This window comes from Podarcis liolepis, assembly GCF_965112155.1.
Source record: "Podarcis liolepis genome assembly, chromosome: 7".
Taxonomy (NCBI): domain Eukaryota; kingdom Metazoa; phylum Chordata; class Lepidosauria; order Squamata; family Lacertidae; genus Podarcis; species Podarcis liolepis.
Genome location: NC_139561.1, coordinates 55,847,560 through 55,868,685, shown reverse-complemented (window position 1 = coordinate 55,868,685; position 21,126 = coordinate 55,847,560). Strand labels below are relative to the sequence as shown.

Here is a 21,126-nt window from a genome sequence, read left to right as displayed (position 1 = left end):
TGAATGTTAGCTTTCATGCCTGAAGAATAGCAATCCCATTCGCAGATGAATTCCATACACGCATCCAAAAGAGAGAGAGATTTTTCACACTCTTGAGTTTTCAGACTTCATCTGGAACACTTCATAATGGAACACTTCTGGCCAGCATGCACTAAATTTCAGACGTTCATTGTAACGTACATGTTAATTAGTTGGATCGAAGGACGAGAATGTTAGATTAGATGCTTATACCCTGCTTTTATATTACAATAATGCACAAAATGGCTTACAATACAAAACAGAAATGCAATATAAAATACTGAATGCAATACAAAATATAATACACAATAGACTAAAGATTACATAATAAATACAATAATGTCAAAAACAATTATCTTCCAGCTGCTGGGTCTTTTGTTTTTTCTCTCCTTGGTGCAGCAGAGGCTCCCACACTCCAACCAAGATCCCCCACAAGACCTCCCCAAATACTTTCTCCCCCACCCAAAGTCAGCATTAGCCCCGCACATCTGGGGGTCTCCCAGCCCACCCATCTAATGTTCCAGGTGATCACCCTTGGTCAAGAACCTCCATGCAACCTGAGAGAAACTGTATTATAGCAGTCTCCCCCAACCTGAACCACAACTCATATCAGCCCCAGCACCATGTAATTGTGTTGGCTGGGGCTGATGGGAGTTGTGGTCCAAAACATCTGGAAGGTACCGTTTGCAGGAGGCTGCCTTATAGCATTGCAAAGGATGCTGGGATGCCCCCAGCCTTGTCCTATGCCATGATAACACAGGGTAAAGGTTTTGCTCTTTTTGCATATTCATTGTCTCCATTTTCAGATAAATCACAGGTGTAGTCTGTTACACACATGCATTCCACTTCTCGACAGTGAGAAGTTTTAGTGGTGCCTTTTCCTTGGAATGGAGTTCACTGGAAACTGATGGTGCTTCTATGAAAAAAGGTTTTATTTATGCATAAATACATAGTAAGGATCAGATCAAGGCATTAACACTCCACTACAGTGGTACCTCGGGTTAAGTACTTAATTCGTTCCAGAGGTCTGTTCTTAACCTGAAACTGTTCTTAACCTGAAGCACCACTTTATCTAATGGGGCCTCCTGCTGCCGCCACGCCGCCGGAGCACAATTTCTGTTCTCATCCTGAAGCAAAGTTCTTAACCTGAGGTAATATTTCTGGGTTAGCAGAGTGGGTAACCTAAAGCATATGTAACCTGAAGCGTATGTAACCCGAGGTACCACTGTAGTTACTTCTTTCCCCATTACATTTTAGGAGGCCACCAGCACTGTCAGATACTTCCAGGGATCAACTAAACCTATTGTATTTCTTTGTTCATCTCAGAATTACAGGGTTAGCTTGTCCCCTCCCCCCGGCCAGGCGAGGGGACAAAAGGATGAGTCTTCCTCTCTGCACAAACACATACACCTCTCTCTTCCAATCACAAGGGTACAAACTGAAATAATAACCACAAGCTAACACTGAGCATGGCTGGGCACTTAATTGTCAGTGCAGTTCCCACACTCTTGCTGCATCTAGATATTTTACAGTCAAGAGTCACCGGGTTAGAAGAGATCCTCTTCTCATTCAGACCTTTGGGATGTGAGACAAGACCTTCAGTTCACATTTTTAGGCAAACTAGTACGCCAACCAAAAGATACCCTTTGAAATTTGCAGTTCCCTGAATATTGCAACGCAGTTCTCCAACCAAGAAATGCATGCCAGAAAACATATGTTGGGGAAGAATAACAAACACAAATGCATATGTTTGTGAAACTAACATACTAAAAATGCAATATATTAAGGAAACATTGTCTGCAAATATGTGCAGGGGAGCAAAACCCAAACTGATGCAGAAATGGGTCAAGAATTTCAGAGTAGAAAAACGAAAAACTGAGGAAAATAATAATTGACAAGTTCATCCATCTGTGTAATCAGATCCACCCTCAGACCCACAACACTACAATTAATCCTTTCACAGGCACCTATGATCAGCAGAAGGGCTCAAGTGTGTCCATTTCCTTCTGTGGGAAGTTTTCACTCCACTGCCTTGAAGATGTCCCAAGTGCCCACAGCCTCATCTCAGTTCCCAGGTCAATCTTCTGGGTCCAGAAGGCAATTACCTCTCTGTATGTATGTCGTTTGGTATTTCGTCTTAGCTGATAGCCAGGGGGGCTGCTGCAGTGCTGTCACGTTCTCCAGGCTTCTGGGTTAAGAAGCAGTCTTGGGAAAGTCAGCTCCCAGGTACCTCCCAGGCAACCCCAATAGTTCCTGCTTTGGAACTTGGTCACAGCATGGGAAGGCAAGTCTCGTATACATGTGAAGTATTAGAGCATGCTTTTCGACATATAAAGCTTGGGACCCAGATATAGACCTGCCCAGCCCCTGGAGGCACTGGGGGATGCTCTTCTCATGGTGACGCAGTTCTCTCAGGTACAGCATGTGGTGACTCGTGAGAGGGTGTTCTCAATAGCAACAAGCACATCAACTATGGAATGCCCTCTTCTTTCAGGTGTGAGCAGCACCACCATTGATGACAATTAACCACCAAGGATTTGACTAAGATGGTCCCCTGGCTTGGTTGATGTGGTTATATTGCTAGTACACTGTCTGTTTTTACACTGAATTGAATTTACACTTATTTATTTCATAAAATTTATACAACGCCTGATTGTAGAAAGAAAACCTCAAAGCAGTATACCAAAAGATAAAATAAGAAAAGCAAGAAAGATTTACAGCCATACTTTTAAAAAGGCAGAAAAGTTATTACTAAAACAGATTAAAATTACCTCAGCTTTCAAAGCATCTGGGTAGCCTTGTCTAAACAAGAATGTTTCAGCAGGCACCAGGAAGGGTAAAGTGAAGGTACCTCCTGGATTTCAACAGGCAAGGAGTTCCAAGTGAAATACAATTTTCTTGTATTGTTTTCATGTTTGTTTGTTTTTGCTCTAGAATGGTGTAAACCAGGCTTCCTCAACCTCAGCCCTCCAGATGTTTTGAGACTACAATTCCCATCATCCCTGACCACTGGTCCTGCTAGGTAGGGATCATGGGAGTTGTAGGCCAAGGACATCTGGGGGGCCGAGGTTGAGGAAGCCTGGTATAAACAATGAGTAGCATATTATAATTTTCCTTTTTTAGGGTGAAGGGCGGAGGGAGGACAAGGAGATTCTTCAACTGCCACAGCTCTGCTGCCATCACCAGAAAATGGTAGCCGCCTCTTTGGGCACCCTGGCTCCAGCAAGTTGAGTTTCCAGAGATATTCAGGCCAACTCCTCAAAGAGAGGCTTCCTAATGGCTCCAAGCAGCTCATTTGCAGCACTTATTTATTTTTTTCATTTTCATTGGACAAGAGCATAAATGAATAAACAAGCCTATCTCCCTCCCTCGCTGCCAGGAAGAAGAAAAGCCCATCCTTCCTTACATAGGGAAGTGACACTGTGGATTAGCCCCATAGCCTAAGAAGAAATCCTCCTTGGCTGACATCACTACTCCACATAAAGCAGGCTGCAATGCTGCTGTCTTTTTGATCAGGGGGAGGGGGGCAATCCCCCACCAAGGCCTCTCTTCCCCTGACAGACTGCTTGTCCTTTTTAATGCTACATGAGAGCACCAGCCGGAGTTTTCCTCCCCTCGGAGCTAGTGGCACTGATTAGAGAGGCTGGTGGATGCCTGGGGGGGACTCACTTCTCTGGCCAAAGCAACTCACTCTGTCAGGCTCCCTTCCCTTTTCACATTATTATTATTATTATTATTATTATTATTATTATTTGATTGAATTTATATCCCGCCCTATACCCGGAGGTCTCCTTTATAGGCTGGGCTCCCCCTCACAGGTCTCCATTGCTCGGCTGACCCTGCAATGCCAGTTCTCCTAAATAAGCATCCTCTCCGTGCCTCTCAGGTCCTCTCCTTAAACCGCTACCCAGTTTTGTCCCATCCAGTCTGGGGGCATCCTCTTTGACTACAAGACTTAGAGTCCAGCAGGGTCAATATGTTAACCTTCCAACAGATCTTGCTTGCCCATCTTGCCCATTAGATTTCCAGGAGAGGCCCAAAGTCCAGCACAGAGCAAGTGTTTATTTTGACTCACTAGCATCCAGGATCAGCCAAACTCTCTCTCTCTCTCTCTCTCTCTCTCTCTCTCTCTCTCTCTCTCTCTCACACACACACACACACACACACACACACACTGCTCACATACACAGTCCCTCTTGACCTATTGTTCTGTCTCCTGGGATAATGTGGCATCAGGCCAGCTGAGGTGAGAAAAGGCTCACCCATGTGTCTCTATGGCAACCTCTTTAGGCTTGTGAATCGCAGTGCTTAACCGGCCAGCCAAAGACATTAACAAGGAACTGGACTGGCCGATTTCCTCTTATAGATTCTAGCCCATATACACAGGATCGCAGCATTGGAAGGAACCCAGGGTATCATGCAGACTGATCCTCCAAGCTCATATCGATACACTTCCAGATGCTGGCAGGATGCTCAGATTGTTATGTAAGCGAGCCAGGGTAGTGGTAGAGAGAACCTCGTGTCTTGGCAAATTTGATGTCTGAGCTTGCTTCTTTTCTTCTTCCCTTCCCATCCCCTTTTCCTTTCATGTCAGGTCTTTTTAGATTGCAAGCCTGAGGGCAAGGACTATGTAATCTTTTATTTATTTGTAAGCTTCTCTAACTGTATGCTCTGAATGAATGAGTAAACAAACACCAAGTTACTTCTCCCAATCTGCAATTCCTCACTACAGAAAGAGCAATTCTATACATTTCACTTCTTAAACTGTCTAGCTTTCCCCCTTATATGGGACCAAGAAAGCAGCTGCAATTAGATTAAATAAATCAACTAAAGTGATAGTTGATTAACTGATGAAGCTGATGTAAAATGGCGAGGGAATGTTTTAATCAGTGTGTGGGTACAAATTTAAAAATACCCTTTTATTTTCTGTGATTTTAATCCATCTGAATTACTTTAGCAAGAAATAAAGAGGGAGGAATTATAAACGGCTATTTCCAACTTGTATTTATTAAATTGCAAGTTACCTTTTGCATACATCCATATTTCAAACCAGGCAACTTTATTTAGGGTTTTCTTCTTGTTTTGTAAGATGCAGAGCCATTTCAAAATGATTGATCAATGACTTGATTGCACAGCAGATGATTAATCAGTTAACGTTATTTCATTCTGCTCACTTTCCACATGGATGTTCTCTTTGCACAACAGAGCCCTGGCCAACAATGCCTAGTTGTTGTTTTTATCCAGTGTTTCTTGAGAACTTGTTCCCTACTGAGGCAGCTATGACCTTAGCTAGTGAAAACCAGCTTCAAACCCTTACGCATAAGGACACAAGAAGAACCTGCTGGATCAGAGCAATGGTTAATCTATTCCAGGGGTCGGCAAACTACGGTCCCCCAGCCAGGTCAGACCCACTTGGGTCCTAAATCCAGCCCACAATGCGAAGCCGGAACCCACCACGATTCTGAGTCTTCCGGCGATGGCGACAGGAGGAAGAGGCCGAGCGACGGCAGCTCTGCCAATCAAACGCCACACCTAGTTTACCTCAGTGTGGTGTGGGGACGTCTCTGCCAATCAAACGCAGCACCTAATTTACCTCAGTGACGTTTGATTGGCAAAGACATCCCCGCACCAGGCTGAGGTAAACCAGGCGTGGTATTTGATTGGCAGAGCTGCCATTGCTTGGCCTCTTCCTCCCGCCGCCGCCACCCTGGTGCTCCTGTGGGCCAGAGAGCAGAGTGGATGAGCTCGCTCTGCCTACCCACTTCACAAGAAGAAGAAGCTTCCTCTCTAGGCAGGGAGGAAGCCCGTTTTGTGCCACCACCACCAGCGAATGAGGCAGGCGGCAGACTGAGAAGGCTGCTGGGGCTGGGGGTGGGTATGTGCAGTGTGCAGTGTGCATAGGAATTCAGAGAGAGGGGGGGAGAGAGAGAGTCCGGCCCTCCACAAGGTCTGAGGGACAGTGGAACGGCCCCCTGTGAAAAAAGTTTGCTGACCCCTGATCTAGTCCAACATCCTGATCTCACAGTGCCCAACCAGATGCCTGTGGAAAACCCACATGCAGGACCCAAGAACATGAGCTCTCTCCCTTCCTGCAATTTCCAACAACGGGTGCTCAGAAGCATTAATGTCTCTGGGCATGGAGGCAGAGGGTAGCCATTGTGGCTAGTAGGCCTTGATAACTTTATCCATGAATTTCTCCAGTCCCTTTTAAGCCATCCATGCTTGTGGCCATCACTTCCTCCTGTTTAAGAGATGGAATGAGGATTAAATCTGTGGATTAAAATACACCTCCTATCCCACGTGTGTAAAAGAAATATGAAAAGTAAGAGGGCTGTGAAGCCTTTTTAGCAGGGTAAAACACTTCTATGTTTTGCAGCTTACTAAAGCTTAGGAATAAGGCAATTACACCTCTTTATCCCATTTATTTGTGCTCTCCTGACCTGCCCCTCTTCCCCTCAATTGCAGAGAATGAACCATGTGTTTTTGTAAGATAAACAACATCAACAAAGGTTTATCTACATTTCAATGCAGGCAGCAAATACAGTACAGGTAAGAAAACCTCTCAGGTACAAAATACAGTGGTGCCCCGCAAGACGAATGCCTCGCAAGACGGAAAACTCGCTAGACGAAAGAGTTTTCCGTTTTGGAGGTGCTTCGCAAAATGAATCTCCTATGGGCTTGCTTCGCAAGATGAAAATGTATTGCGAGTTCCTGCGGGTTTTTTCCCCTCCCCCCTTTTTCTAAGCCGCTAAGCCGCTTATCAGCTGATCCGATAAGCCGCTAAAAGCCGCTAAAAGCCTCTAAAAGCCTCTAATAGCGCTAATAGCGCTAATCCACTAATCCGTCAATGGGCTTGCTTCGCAAGACGAAAAAACCGCTAGATGAAGAGAATCACAGAACAGATTCTTTTCGTCTTGCGAGGCACCACTGTACTAAAGTACTGAATTTGTTGTGTGTATCTGGAGCCCCAAGACACACACCTGATCAGCTTGGAAGCATGGTGGAGAGACAATCTCCTCAGAAGCAGGAAAAAGTATAAAAGATTATCTGCTTTGTTGCAGAATTCTCCTTTGTTACAGAATTCCTGCCCAGAGGAGGAAGGGGAAGTGACCACAAGGAGGATCTTCTCTAGGAAGCTTAAGAACTCTCCATGTAGTAGCCATGCATAATTTCATAAACTTCTGTCATTTCACCTCTTTTGGGCTTTTTCTCTAAACTGGAAGGTCCTCTATGCTGCAGCCTTTCTGCACAGGGGAATTGCTCTGCTCCCTTGATCATCTGACCTTGGCTGATCTTGCGAAGCTCATAACTTCTTGGCCTGACCTACTGCCCTTGAGGAAAAGCTTGTAGCTCTTCGCGTACAGCATCTCCTATACATGTAGAAGGTGGCAGAATTGATCCCTGACATCTTCAGGAAGGACTAGGAAAGCCTCCGTCACCTGCTGCCAGTTAGTGCAGACAATACTGTGTCAGATGGCACCAGGGTCTGACTCTGTGTTCAGTAGCTTTCTTTGGTTATACTGGGGCAGAGCTTTGCCTTCAGAAAGTCCCAGGTTCCTTTCCTGGCATCTTCAGGTAGGAATGCCTGGCACCCTGAAGAGAGGCTGCCAGTCAGTGTAAGCAATACTGAACTAGATGGATTGGTTTATGTCACAGGTGACAGAAGAGGAATGGCACTTTCAGGGATTTGCAGGACATGCTACTTCTTTCCTGTGGATAATTTTTCTTCTTCCTATCCCCTGAAACTAAAACATGGGTGTTGTTGTTGTTGTTGCTTAATAAAAGTGTTTGCTCTTTGCTAAGCTTCAGCTGCAAATTCCAACAAAACCCCTATGCCAAGTAGCTGGACAGAGCCAGGCTGAGAGATTGGGTAGCCCTTCCTTTGGTATCCTAGCAACTTGCCTCTGCCTGGAGGCAAGAGGTAGTTTTATCCCAGATGTCCACCACCACCCCAATACATACACACACACACCCTGGGGGGAATGGACCAGACTGTGGATCCACCATGAAGAAACGGCATTTTAAAACATTTGCCAATCGAGAGAAATCGCAGGGAGAAATCTTATTCCCTCCCGAAGTAATAACAACTTCTGGCATAGGAGATCGACTCTAAAACGCTGTTTCTAACCTCATGCAAGCGCATTTGATCTGTATCCATTCATGGCGATGCCTTAAGAAAGAAATGCTGGAAGAAGCAGAGAAAGAAATCCTCTCCGCCCGTGCCCTGCTTCTGGGTTGTAGGTCAACTCTGCTGTGCAGTCAGATGGGATCAGCTCCTCTTGCCGCCGTCTCCACCAGAAGAAGGAGCCCACATGGCCTTGGCCAATAAAAGGAAATGATTAAGATCACTGAACCCCTGTCAGAATGCTTTGCGCTCTGCAGCACAGAAGCAGAAAGACAAGAGACAGACCTGCTGCTCCAAAGGGGAAGGAAAGGAGGCAGGGGCTGGCACTAGGCTAGAGTCATGGGATTGTAGAGTTGGAGGGGACACAAAGGGTATTCTAGCCCAACCTCTGCAATGCAAAAATCACAGCTAAAGAATCGCCGTGGACAGTTTCTAGCACAGTAAACTGACCATTGCTCCTAGTCAGAGGAGCACTACACAAAAACTGCTCCTTACTTACTCAGAAGTAAACTCCATAAAGGGTTGCCATACATCTGGAATTTCCTGGACATAGGAATTGGCTATCGGAAAGTGTTCGGGCAGAAATCACTTAAATATCTGGGAAAATCTGGACTTTTTTTTTTTTTTAGATTTTGCAGAAAAAGTTCAACAACTTTGGGCAAAACTAAAAAAAAAAAGCTTAGCAACTTTGCACCCCTCTGGATATTCACATTTTGAAATATGGCAACCCTATGCAAAGTCCCATGGAGCCTCACATAAATATGAAGCAAGGCACACCCTCGGAGGAGGAAAAAAATGCAGATTATGAGGCAAAACAGTTGCTGATTTATTTTGCAAAATTTCAATCAACCAATCAATGTAATGACCCAACAGATCATTACAAAGTAATACACAATTCAGACAGCCTAACTCCAGGTTAAACCAACATTTTGTTCAGATTTAAAGATAGGGATCATTGGTTCTTGCAACCACCGATAAAAACTTCGCCACTGCTAATATTCTAGCGTTTGTCCCGTCTTCCAATAGGAACCTGACATAGTGAGCCTCTGATTTTCCCTGGAAAGGTACCGGCAAGAGTAATATCAGTTCAGCCCTGGCTTGCTAGTATTTTGCAAAATTTATAAAACACTTCACAACCCAATATTACCAAAGTAATGAGATAAAATGCAAAATAAACCAAAAGCATCAGGCAGGATTCAACTAATGAGTCCTATCAGCAGAAGTCTGCACAAGCTTTACACTCTCTGCTGCCCCCACTCCAGTTTATTTACTTATTTATTTATTACCCACCCTTCACCCCAAAGCACTTCTTTTCATCTGTCCTGAATCTTCAAACATTCAGCTTCATTGGAGCCCCACAAGTTTTTGTGGTTATGAAAGGGGGGGATTTTCCACGCGAGGCATCATTTTATAATCTTCTATCATATCACTTCTTAGTCAACTTTTCTCTAAACCAAAATGTCCCAAACACTGCAACCTTTCCTCAGAGGGGAGTCATACCACAACGTCGATCATTTCTGCAATCATGCATGTTGTTGCCGGGATTCCAAAGGATGGTGGAATGTTGGGGGTGGATAGATAAGAGGTAACTGTTGTTCAGCATCTTCTCTGAATGCTCTGTGGGCCAAATTAGATGGGACATGCGGTTTCCTCTGATGCTTGTTGTTCTTTTTCTTTTTTTAATGAAAAGAAGCCTTGGATACAAAAGTGGTCACAAGAGGGACGGTTTAACCTTTACAAAGCATTCATAATCTTGCTCTGCAATTAGACACCCAGAGGGACACTATTTCAGTAGGTGGGGGTGAGATCCTCAACACAGTTTAAAAGTTTCCTCTTCAATATATCAGAAACTAAATTCATCGAATCATAGAATCGGAGAGTTGGAAGGGACCCTGAGGATCATCTAATCCAACCTCCTAGAAAACAGGAATATGCAGTAGTCCCATACAGGGATTGAACCTACAACCTTGACATTATCAGCACCATGCTCTAACTAAGCTTGCTGTTGTTTAGTCGTTTAGTCATGTCCGACTCTTCGTGACCCCATGGACCAGAGCACGCCAGGCACTCCTGTCTTCCACTGCCGCCCGCAGTTTGGTCAAACTCATGCTGGTAGCTTCAAGAACACTGTCCAACCATCTCGTCCTCTGCCGTCCCCTTCTCCTTGTGCCCTGCATCTTTCCCAACATCAGGGTCTTTTCCAGGGAGTCTTCTCTTCTCATGAGGTGGCCAAAGTATTGGAGCCTCAGCTTCACGATCTGTCCTTCCAGTGAGCACCCAGGGCTGATTTCCTTCAGAATGGATAGGTTTGATCTTCTTGCAGTCCATGGGACTCTCAAGAGTCTCCTCCAGCACCAGAATTCAAAAGCATCAATTCTTTGGCGATCAGCCTTCTTTATGGTCCAGCTCTCACTTCCATACATCACTACTGGGAAAACCATAGCTTTAACAATACAGACCTTTGTTGGCAAGGTGATGTCTCTGCTTTTTAAGATGCTGTCTAGGTTTGTCATTGCTTTTCTCCCAAGAAGCAGGTGTCTTTTAATTTCATGACTGCTGTCACCATCTGCAGTGATCATGGAGCCCAAGAAAGTAAAATCTCTCACTGCCTCCATTTCTTCCCCTTCTATTTGCCAGGAGGTGATGGGACCAGTGGCCATGCTCTAACTAAGATATCCAGGCTGATTGCAGGGAAATGGTATCCTTTAAGCAGATGCATTGCATTTACTGCTCGGAATAACTTCCAGTTCAGTTCTACCAATTCTGATGGGCAGCAGCTCTCCAAGGTTTCAGGCAGGACCTTCCGCATGCAGAACCGACTGCTTGAATCGCTCCTTGACTTGCAGAGAGGCTCCCAGTTCTGAGGGCAGAATGAATTTTTTTGCCCTGTTCCATCTAAAGGAATCCCACTCCCTAAGAGGAGGATGCAAGCGGCTTCTCTGAGCCCTGACGAGAGGCAGGATATCAAGGCCATGCCTTGCTGCAGCTTTTATTTTGCAGGCACAAAAGGGGGGATTGAAGTCTGGGTTAAGGGATTCGGTTTGAAAAGCTGCTGCACTCCCTTTATGTGAGGAGTTCATTGTCTTTATATCTGCAGCGCTCGTCTTCCGCGGATGGCAATTCAATGAACTAGCCCCGGAGCTGCAGATTGGAGCTCAGCATTCAAAAGCCATCTGTGCCGGCAAGTACCAGAAGCAAGGCCTTCTCTGGGCTGCCGGAGAGTTAAGCCAACTGTTATCCTCTCAGATACTGTCTTACATATGCTGGGTTTCTCGTCAGCCTCACCGAGTCATTGCCTGTGGAGCTGGACTGGTATATGCACCAGATTCATAAGAGCATAAGAAGAGCCTGCTGGATCAGGCCAAGGCCCATCAAGCCCAGCATCTTGTTCTCACAGTGGCCAACCAGATGCCTGTGGGAAACCCAATAGCAGGGCTCCAGCAAAACAGCACTCTCCCTTCCTGTGTTTTACAGCAGCTGGTATTCAGAAGCAATGCTTCCTCTGACAGGGGAGGCAGGGCATAGGCATTGTGCCTAGCAGCCATTGGTTATATTGTCCTCCATGAAAATGACCAATCCTGTTTTAAAGCATTCCAAGTTGGTGGCCATCTCTGGCTCCTGTGAGAGTGGGTTCCATAGTTTAATTATGAGCTGGGTGCAGAGGTATCTTCTTTTGTCTGTCTAAAATCTTCCAGTGTTTAGTTTCGCTGTGGGTTAAACCACAGAGCCTAGGGCTTGCCGATCAGAAGGTTGGCGGGTCGAATCCCCGCAATGGGGTGAGCTCCCGTTGCTCGGTCCCTGCTCCTGCCAACCTAGCAGTTTGAAAGCACGTCAAAGTGCAAGTAGATAAATAGGTACCGCTCTGGCGGGAAAGTAAACGGCTTTTCCGTGCACTGCTCTGGTTCGCCAGAAGCTGGCCACATGACCCGAAAAAACTGTCTGCAGACAAATGCCGGCTCCCTCAGCCAATAAAGCGAGATGAGCGCCGCAACCCCAGAGTCATCCGCGATTGGAGGGGTTTCAGCTCTTGGAAAAGTTGGCAAGGCAAGGCAACAAATGAAGGAAATTATGCACAATCAAGAACCTTGTGAAAGGCTGCAGGTAGGGATGGAAGGATCTATCCATTTCAGTTCTCTCAGTTTCTCCCCTTTTTTTCAATCTTAAACAAGTCCTCCACATTTCTGCAGAGATTTGCATTTTCTTGGTTTTTTTAATCCTTGTGAAAATTGTTCAGTGTTTAGTGCAAATCTCTCCCATTAAACATGTTTGTAATTTATCCTAATATGCTTTTTTTGTATGATTTTTTCATTAATACACCGCTTTTTATGCACACCTTCCCGTAATCTATGCATTTCTGTGAACATTGGATGGTTGGAGAACTGCTTGCAAAATTTAGATAAGTGTGAATTTTGATGGATGGCTATGTTTTGGTTCCCATATTATTTCAGAAAGTGCAACAGTGATAGATAGACATGTCTATAAATGTGAACTGTATAGAATTTCTCCCCGCATCCATCCCTGGCTATAAAGTGTTCAGGCAGGGTGAGGAATAAGCACACCATGATGTAGTGGTTAGAGTACCGGACTAGGACCTGGGAGAGACCAGGGTTCAAATCCTCACTTGACCATGAAACTCACTGGGTGACCTTGGGCTGATCACTGCCTCTCAGCCTAACCTACCTCACAGGGTTGTTGTGAAGATTAAATGAGGAGGGGAGAGAACCATGTGAGTCACCTTGAGTTCCTTGCAAAAAAAGGTGAGATATGAATGCAATCAATCCAATTTTCAGCCCAAAAATCCCTCTGAATGTTCCCATTGATATTTCTCAAAAGCTGGGAAAGGGGTGTGGAAGCAAATTCCTCCTTAGCCTCTCACCCAGAAAAGTAGAACTTTCAGAGCAAACTTTCCAAAAAATATCACAGTGAATTTGCTTAGCATGGAAGATGAAGAAATGTTTGGGGTAGCACTCTGCTTCTCTCCCCCCCCATGGTAGATAACAATCCAATGTACCCCTGGGCAGGTTACCTTCTCTCTCAACAGAGGTGTGATAAGCTATAATGGCTGCCCCTTTTGCCTTTATTATTAGAAAATACCCCATTGTAATATGAAAAGGACTGTATTCCATATTAATGCCTAATGTGCAGTTCCAAGCAAAGCAAAACGAATTATGTGAAGAAGCCCAAGCTGTACTGTAGGCTGGCGGTGGGATCAATTACCATAACCCCCTGTGAATACAGAGTATTTTCTGCCTTCCCAGAAGCAATAGATCTTTGCACTAAAGATTCTCACCTCAACCCTACTGTTATACATCATCTGCAAAACATGCCGCTAATGTAAGCATCTTAAAAAACACTTACATGTACACAAGTAAATAGTGGAAGGAAAAACAGGGAACAAACCAAAAAACAACAACAGCTGATGTCTGTGACAGATCAAGAAAAGTCTAACTTTTCAAATATGAAGAATGAACTTCGGCAAAGGGACAGGCTAAGTCTTCACCCCGTCCTCGGAATTTGTAGTCAGTGCATCCGATTCATTCTGCCTAAAGTGCCAGCGTTGCAGAGCAAGGACTGAGGCATCAGCCCATCTCATTAACACCAAGCCTGGGTTTCTTGCACTTAAAATCCTGCAAAAGACTTCAAAGGCTGTTCACCTCTTTTAGCAGGTCTGAGTGGCTGATGTGCCACAAGTAGGTTTAACAAAGGGACAACGGAGAGGAGGGTAAACACATGCTGGGTTGGGGGGTGGTTAGGCATGCATAAAGGTGGTATATATGTACACCTAAAAAGGTAAACTCTGAATGCAACATCCCACATGTACTGTATTTCAGTCAGGAGGCAGGGAGTGACCATCTTCAGGTCAAGATCATCCACCTAGACTACCCAAGTCATCCCTGTTCTGAAACCAGGGTGGACACCAGATTTGAGGGTAGGGGGAATGTAAGCTTGTTCTGCTGCTGTTTCACATGGCTTCTCTTACTAATTTCAGCATGAAAAATGTTTATATTATGCTAAAAAAAAAAAAAGCAACCCAAGAAGCCTCAGGGAATAAAATAGCAAAAACACAATATGGGTAATACATCTGTAGAAAAGATGGCCAAACTGTGGCCCATAAATCACAGCTGGCTACTAGGAATGTTTTAAGGAATTAAAGAGTAGTAGCACAAGTCCCTGGTATACACAGAGGCGACAGCGGAAACTTGTTTAATTACTTTTATTTATACAGGTATGTGCTGCTTCTAAGGTGTGGCTCCCAGACCCTAACCAGACCGAGATCTGCTTAGCTTTAGAGAGATAGTAGCCCCATGAAACTTCAGACCATGTCCTGCGGCAAATTTTGGATACCAGTAATTACTAAATGAAGTCGTCTTAAAAACTGTTTTAAAATTTGCTCCTCTTTCCCTCCAAACACGTCTCTCAGGAGCACTGACAGAAAGTACAGATGTCCCATGAGGTAAATTCCAGCAAGATTCCCATGCCCTGGCCATATAGTTTAGTACACCTTATTAGGAAAAAAACAGGCTCATTGTGTTTCAAGGTTCCCCGCTCACAACTATCCTACTTGCAGCTATTCTGGGGGCAGTGGGGGGAGGAAGAAAGGAAAATTAGGTAGCCTTGTGGTATCAGGCCCTATGCAAGATTTTGGAGGGGGATGCGGGTGGCGCTGTGGGTTAAGCACAGAGCCTAGGACTTGCCGATCAGAAGGTCGGCGGTTCGAATCCCCGCGACGGGGTGAGCTCCTGTTGCTTGGTCCCTGCTCCTGCCAACCTAGCAGTTCAAAAGCACATCAAATTGCAAGTAGATAAATAGGTACCACACCAGCGGGAAGGTAAACAGTGTTTCCAAGAGCTGCTCTGGTTCGCCAGAAGTGGTTTAGTCATGCTGGCCACATGACCCGGAAGCTGTATGCCGGCTCTCTCAGCCAAAAACGAGATGAGCGCCGCAACCCCAGAGTCGGCCACGACTGGACCTAATGGTCAGGGGTCCCTTTACCTTTACCTTAAAGATTTTGGAGGGCAGTAAAAGAAAAGCAGCTGCTGTTCTGTTTGAGCACTGGCTTCAGCACCATGGGAGTGTGACGTAGCTTTCATGGCACCCTGGACAGCTACAATGGTTCATAAGAACAGAGCTTGGATGTTGCTTCAGCAGCAGCCACCCTCAAACTGAGCCTTAAATATGAGCTGGCTCCTCCTTCTGTGGGAGGAGCCTCTTTAAAGGGGCCCTGCCTGCTTTGGCTCCAATGGGGTGGAGGAGGCTGTGGGTTCCATTAGAGCTTCTGAACTGGACATCAATTCAACCTCTGCAGAGGCAGGCACACAATGGACTCCTCTTGTGCCAGTGCCCATGGTTCAATATGTGTAGCCGGGGCCAGCAATTTCTTCTCTCCCCACACCTTGGAATCTCTGGCGCCATCATCTGGTGAATGGGAGCCTGGCCACAGGGTCACGACATCTGCTTCTGTTTTGTCAACTCTCAGCCACATGGGATTTGTGGCGTGTGGCTCTGCAGGCTCCTGGGGGCTGGCCACCCTGAGCTCTCGGGCAGCGCAAAGGTCTGCTCGTGCCCTTCCCTTTGCCAACTCATATTAGGTTTTTAGCTCAAATATCTTTGGCTCTTTTCCAGATTAAATGCCAGTTAGACAGACCTGCCCGCTTACCCTTTCAAGGAAGATAGCAACAGTGGTGAGCTGTAATCATTTACAAAGGTCATGATCGGAAGCTAGCCCGTAAGCAGTCATTTAAAATTCGATTGATCCCTATTTGTAGGCAGGGAAGGAAAATGGACATTTCAGCTGTATTGTAATTATGAGGCTTCCAGGCAGCTGTAAATAGATGTGTGAATCCCTGGCACTGTCCAACACCTGCGAGAAGAAATTATTGCCATCCTCTAACATAGAGATGAGAAAAGGTTGGAGATAAAAACGGCATATAAAAAAGATGAATCATCTTTTCTGCTAATTTGCCACAGTCACCAGCCTCAGAAGGTTATCACAATTATCCCAAGTCAGCTGAACAGCTAAGCCAGGGCCAAGTGCCTTGGAACCATCTCAGAAGTGTGGGAAAGACAGTGTGCATAGAGGAAGAGTTTTAATTTCCTGGGAGGTGAGGGTCAGAAACACAGTATGAAAAGTGAAAACATTGACAGGCCCTGAGTGGAAGTGGTTCTGGCACAATTCACCCAACTTGGGTCATGCCCAGCTCTTACAAAACACACCATGGGTGGGCAAAAGGAGTGGGGAGAGAGACCCTCACCCTCTACTTCTTTTCTTTACATAGACCACTGGTGGTCAGCGGGGTGACTACCAGTTTTACAGCCCCACCTGGAGAAAAAAATGACTGGTGGAAGGGAGCAGGAGCAGGAGAAGATTGGGGTTGCCCCTCCCATTGCTAGATATCACACATTAGATGACAGCACAGCTGGCTATTCCATGAAGCGGTCTGAAGTTACCTCAGCATGGCACCCTGAGAAGAGGGAATGAAGAAGCCACCACACCCAAAGCAGTGAGGTGAGTTGGGCAGCTGCATACCCTGCTGCCTCACAGCTAATGACACCACTCCCCATAGCATCATGCCTCCCCACTTCACAAGAGCAACCAGCACCCAGCACTTGCCACTGCGGGGCACTCACCACCACTGGGTATTTGCCGCCTTGTGCTTCTCTACTTTGGTGGCTGCAGCGGTGCACTCATGGAGGGCGGTGGCAGTACGTTCCTTCACTTAGCCCTGGTCCGCCATCTTCCTCCTGCTCGTCCTCTTCAGGGCAGCCCAGGATTGAGTAGAGGAGTGTACCAATGATATCCATGACCACGCTGCCACCAGGATCAAGGAGCGAGAGGCAGCAAGCGGCAGTGTGTGCCCGGCGGTGGCAAGTGCCAGGTGGCAGAGGACAGGAGGTGTGGGGCAGTGCTGGAGGGGTTGCCTCTAGCTGCACCATGGCTTCAACTCAGCCCCAGAAGGGCCATTGGCCTGATCCAGCAGGCTCTTACGTTCTTAAGATTGCTTGTACAACTGTGCCAGCCTGGATATACTCTAGTTTATCCCCATTCCTCCCCTCCCTTTACCTCCTATTCCACATCCCCTTGAACTGTGGTCTTGTTGACATTGTTCTCTGCCTCTGTGAGGACTGCTCCTTGCAGTGCTTCTTGCACAGATGCAACATAAGTTTGTAAAGCAAGCACCAGCTAAATTCACTTTTGAATATGTTTTCACAGCCAGAATTAATAGGTTGACCTGTGAAAGGAATACACCTATTAGGAGACGTTTACTGAACCAAAACAGGTAACTAATTGAAAGAACCCCCTTAAATAAATGTAGTACCTGTTAACAACACACAACAGATAGAATAAATTATCTGAGTAATGATGTTCTGTAATTAGCAGGTTTTAACTATTAAAACAAGAGCTACTATATCAGCCCGTGCGATAGACTGACTTGACTATCAGCATGGCTACAGGAATGTGATCCTGCCCCTCCCCTGAGCTCCTGTTTCAGAGTCAGCGAAAAAGTGAAGCAAACTCTCACTAGGTTCCTAGCCTTTGAACAACTGCACATTAAATATGAAAACATGAATCACCGCTCCCAATAAAATCAGGAAATAGATTGTGCATTTCTGTACCCTCATCCCAAAGCACCCCTCCATCCCTACCACACCACAGTTTGCACAGGGCTGGCCCAAGACGTTCTGGCACCTGAGGAAGACCCCCAAAATGGGGCTCCCCCCTCCCCACCAGGGAAAAAGGGGTCAGGGAAGATCTACATCAGGAATTGGGGGGGGGGGAGAAAGATTGACATTGGGATCTACTGTGCCAGTCACCTCACCTTGCCTCATAGGTAGGCCAGCTCTGAGTCTGCTCTCTGACCAGCTCTCTAGCTATACAGAAATAATGTTTCCCCCTTTTCTTCCTGATGTAACACTAATGTCTCAACAAATGAAACTGATACTCTATGTAGAAAATGTAATTTGAAAAAAGAGACATTGCACATACTTTTGTAAACCAAGAAATCTTTAATAAAAAATATGCTTTTAAAAGGGGGCGAGAGAAATCATGTTTGTTTGTTTTTAACTTATCTAAGCACTGCCTTCCACTCAGCATCACTTTCACAGTTCTGCCCATCACTAAAAAAAAAAAAAATGGGTACCGAATTTCTTTAATTTAAACAGTGATAGCCTACCTTTCAATCAAATTTATGCAGGCACCTTACAGATGAGACTGAAAATAGACCTCCCCAACAGCCCAGCCAGCAGCGAGGCCTTTCCAGAGAAGAGGGCTGGGGCTGATGGGAGTTGTAGTCAAAAACATCAGGATCACACCAGTTCAGGGGAAGCTGTTTTTAAGTTCAGGCTGTAAGGTGCCTGGATAATATTTTATTATAGACTTTTAGAATTTATAAATAAACAAACTGTTCTCATGCAAATCGGCCCCATGGCAGCAGTAATTTTAATACAAATTTGTTATTGCAACATTGTGCTTTTATTTATTTATTTATTTTAAAAAAAAGTTTAAAAGCTGGACTGAGTGACTTAGGGCCAGTTCACCATCTCTCAGCCCAACCTACCTCACAGGATTGTTGTGAGGATTAAATAGCGCAAGGGAGAACCGTCTCCTTGAGCTCCCTGGAAGAAAACAGTGATTGGTTAAGGGCAGATGGCTTCTTCCTTTTCATGCTTGGGATTCATCTTTAATCCCAAACCACAACATGGGATCCACTTCAAAAAACAATTACTCCCAGATATTCTGACATGACAGCATATCTCCAATTGCCTCTTTCTCTCTTATGCAGAGAGCAGAGCCAGTCTCTTTTTAAAGGGCTGTGCTGAAGAGGGGATTTTGGCATATATATATATGGATTAAAATATTCATTGTGAAGTAAGAAACACACTTCGTTTTTACATACACATGTACAGTGGAATGATATTACTATTGTATTATTGCAGTTTTGATTGATGTGAACCACTTTGGTATTCCCTGAATGAAATGTGTAATAGTAATAATAATGAAAATGATAAGAATAATAATAGATATTTCCTCCTGTACAAAAGAGGGAAATACCCCTTTTAAAATGGTGTCACTGCCATCTGCAGTTTTTATATGTAGTTGTATTTTAAAAATAAAATAATGAATTGGTCATTTTTTTAAAGATACAGTCTGCATCTGTACAATTGTTTTAAGTAAGTTTTTTATTATTTGTTTACTTGTTATTTGCTGACGGGTTTCCTTTAGGAGGAAGAGTGGGATATGAATTTGATAACTAAATAATAAATAACACATTTAAAAATTTGATTAATCCCCCCCAAGTTGCTTAAAAAATTGCAACCCCAGTAAAACACAAGCAACCCAATATCCTGATGTGTTAGCCTTGACTTCCCCCATTCAATATGCACAGACTTTATGTAGTATACAGATGGCAGAATTCAGCAGAAGGAAGTCATACTGGAATCAATCAGATTGTGCAGATCAAAGCCTTTTTTTTTACTCCCAAGTCCTGTTGAATCCGTTGTGTAATTCAGGATTTTTCTGCGAACTTGAGTTCAATTGATTTCAATTAAAACTTTGCATCATGACTAACGCTTGGCAGACTGTAAGAGAATGATCATGTTTCCCCGTTCCTAGGAGGTTAAATCTTGGGCTATACCAGGTGAGACTCTGTCCCCGGGCAAAACTTGCATGCTCTGTGACATTGTGCATCTGAAGGCTCCATAATAAACACACACACATACAAATAAAATCTTCCTCCAACCCCAACAATCAAAAGCATGACAGCTGCTGAAATCTCTATGGCATGCGGAGGGTTTTCCTCTTCAGTGATTGGGAAAGCAAATCCCCAGAGAGAAAAGAACGAAAGTGCATTGAGATCTACGAAGGTTTAATATGGGAAATGACAGAGGTTCTCAATTTAGCAGTAATTCTAGAATATATCTCTTCCATCTCGCACATACACAATCTAATTACAATATATCACTTTTTGTTTTTTGTTTTTATCTCATAGAATTGCACTTCTGCATACATTCAACGTAGCTATGGCACAAGCTGCTTTGACAAGAACAATCTCTAACTATCTCTCTCTCTCTCTCTTGTGTTTTCTTTCATGATCTAGAGCAGTGGTTCCCAATTGGTGGATCACTAAAGGCATGTTTGAGTTAAAAGTGGGTCATGGGTCTGAAAAGGTTTAAGATACCTAAACTTAAGATAGGCATTCACTATCACTTCTGTATCCAAACTCTTGACTGGAAACAAAAACATGCTTAGAACATCTGTCTCTGTTTCTGCCCCCCCCCCATTTTAAGAAAATCTACCATTTTTTCCCCTTTTCTTTTTTTTTGGGGGGGTGGGGTCTGTAGCTGAGGAAATAAGAAGGGGAGAAGGAAGTTCTATCATTTCCTAATCTTAAATTGGTTTTCTTAGCCACGGTTCTTGTTTTATTTGGGTGTGAATGGACCTTTTCTCGTACGCTTTTGTCGTTAGTCACCCCCCAAAAAAAAAAATCTCTCTGAGACGGGGAAGCTATGATGCTGAGGAATCTTTTCTCTCTTTCTCTTTTACTTTTAAGTTTGTGTCTCCAAGCAATTACAGAGACAATCCCATTGTGCTTCTTCTCCGTCGCTTCCTCTCGCTCCTCATTATCATGCAAAACAAATGATTGCATCATGTAAAGACATGCACACAGAATCTGCCCATCCACACGCCAGCGGTCTGTTTCCCAGAGCGGCTCCTCACACTTCTGCACAATAAGGCATCCTAATCATAAATGGTTTGACAGCTTGGCAAAGAACATGCTCGGTGTATAATTATTAGAGGCCACTGGGTCCAAATCTGAGTTTGCTGAGATCAAAAATCGAATGCTTTTCTCCCCTTACAACTGATGGACTAAGACAGCCTATGCTAACCGCATGCCCTCCAGATGCTTTAGCGTGCTGGCTGGGGATGATGGGAGCTGTAGTCCTAAACATCTGGAGGGTGCCAGGTTAGCAAAGAATGTGGCTGT

At 44.8% G+C, this 21,126-nt stretch overlaps 1 long non-coding RNA gene across 1 annotated transcript; it reads right to left on the bottom strand.

Moving 5' to 3' along the window:
* Positions 1-480: 480 nt before the first annotated feature.
* LOC310712312 lies at positions 481-7,079 on the bottom strand. The gene is made up of 3 exons (XR_014528848.1): positions 6,999-7,079; positions 1,986-2,125; positions 481-934 (listed from the first exon to the last, which is right to left on the bottom strand). It is a non-coding gene; the product is annotated as an uncharacterized lncRNA (long non-coding RNA).
* Between the last annotated feature and the right edge of the window lie 14,047 nt (positions 7,080-21,126).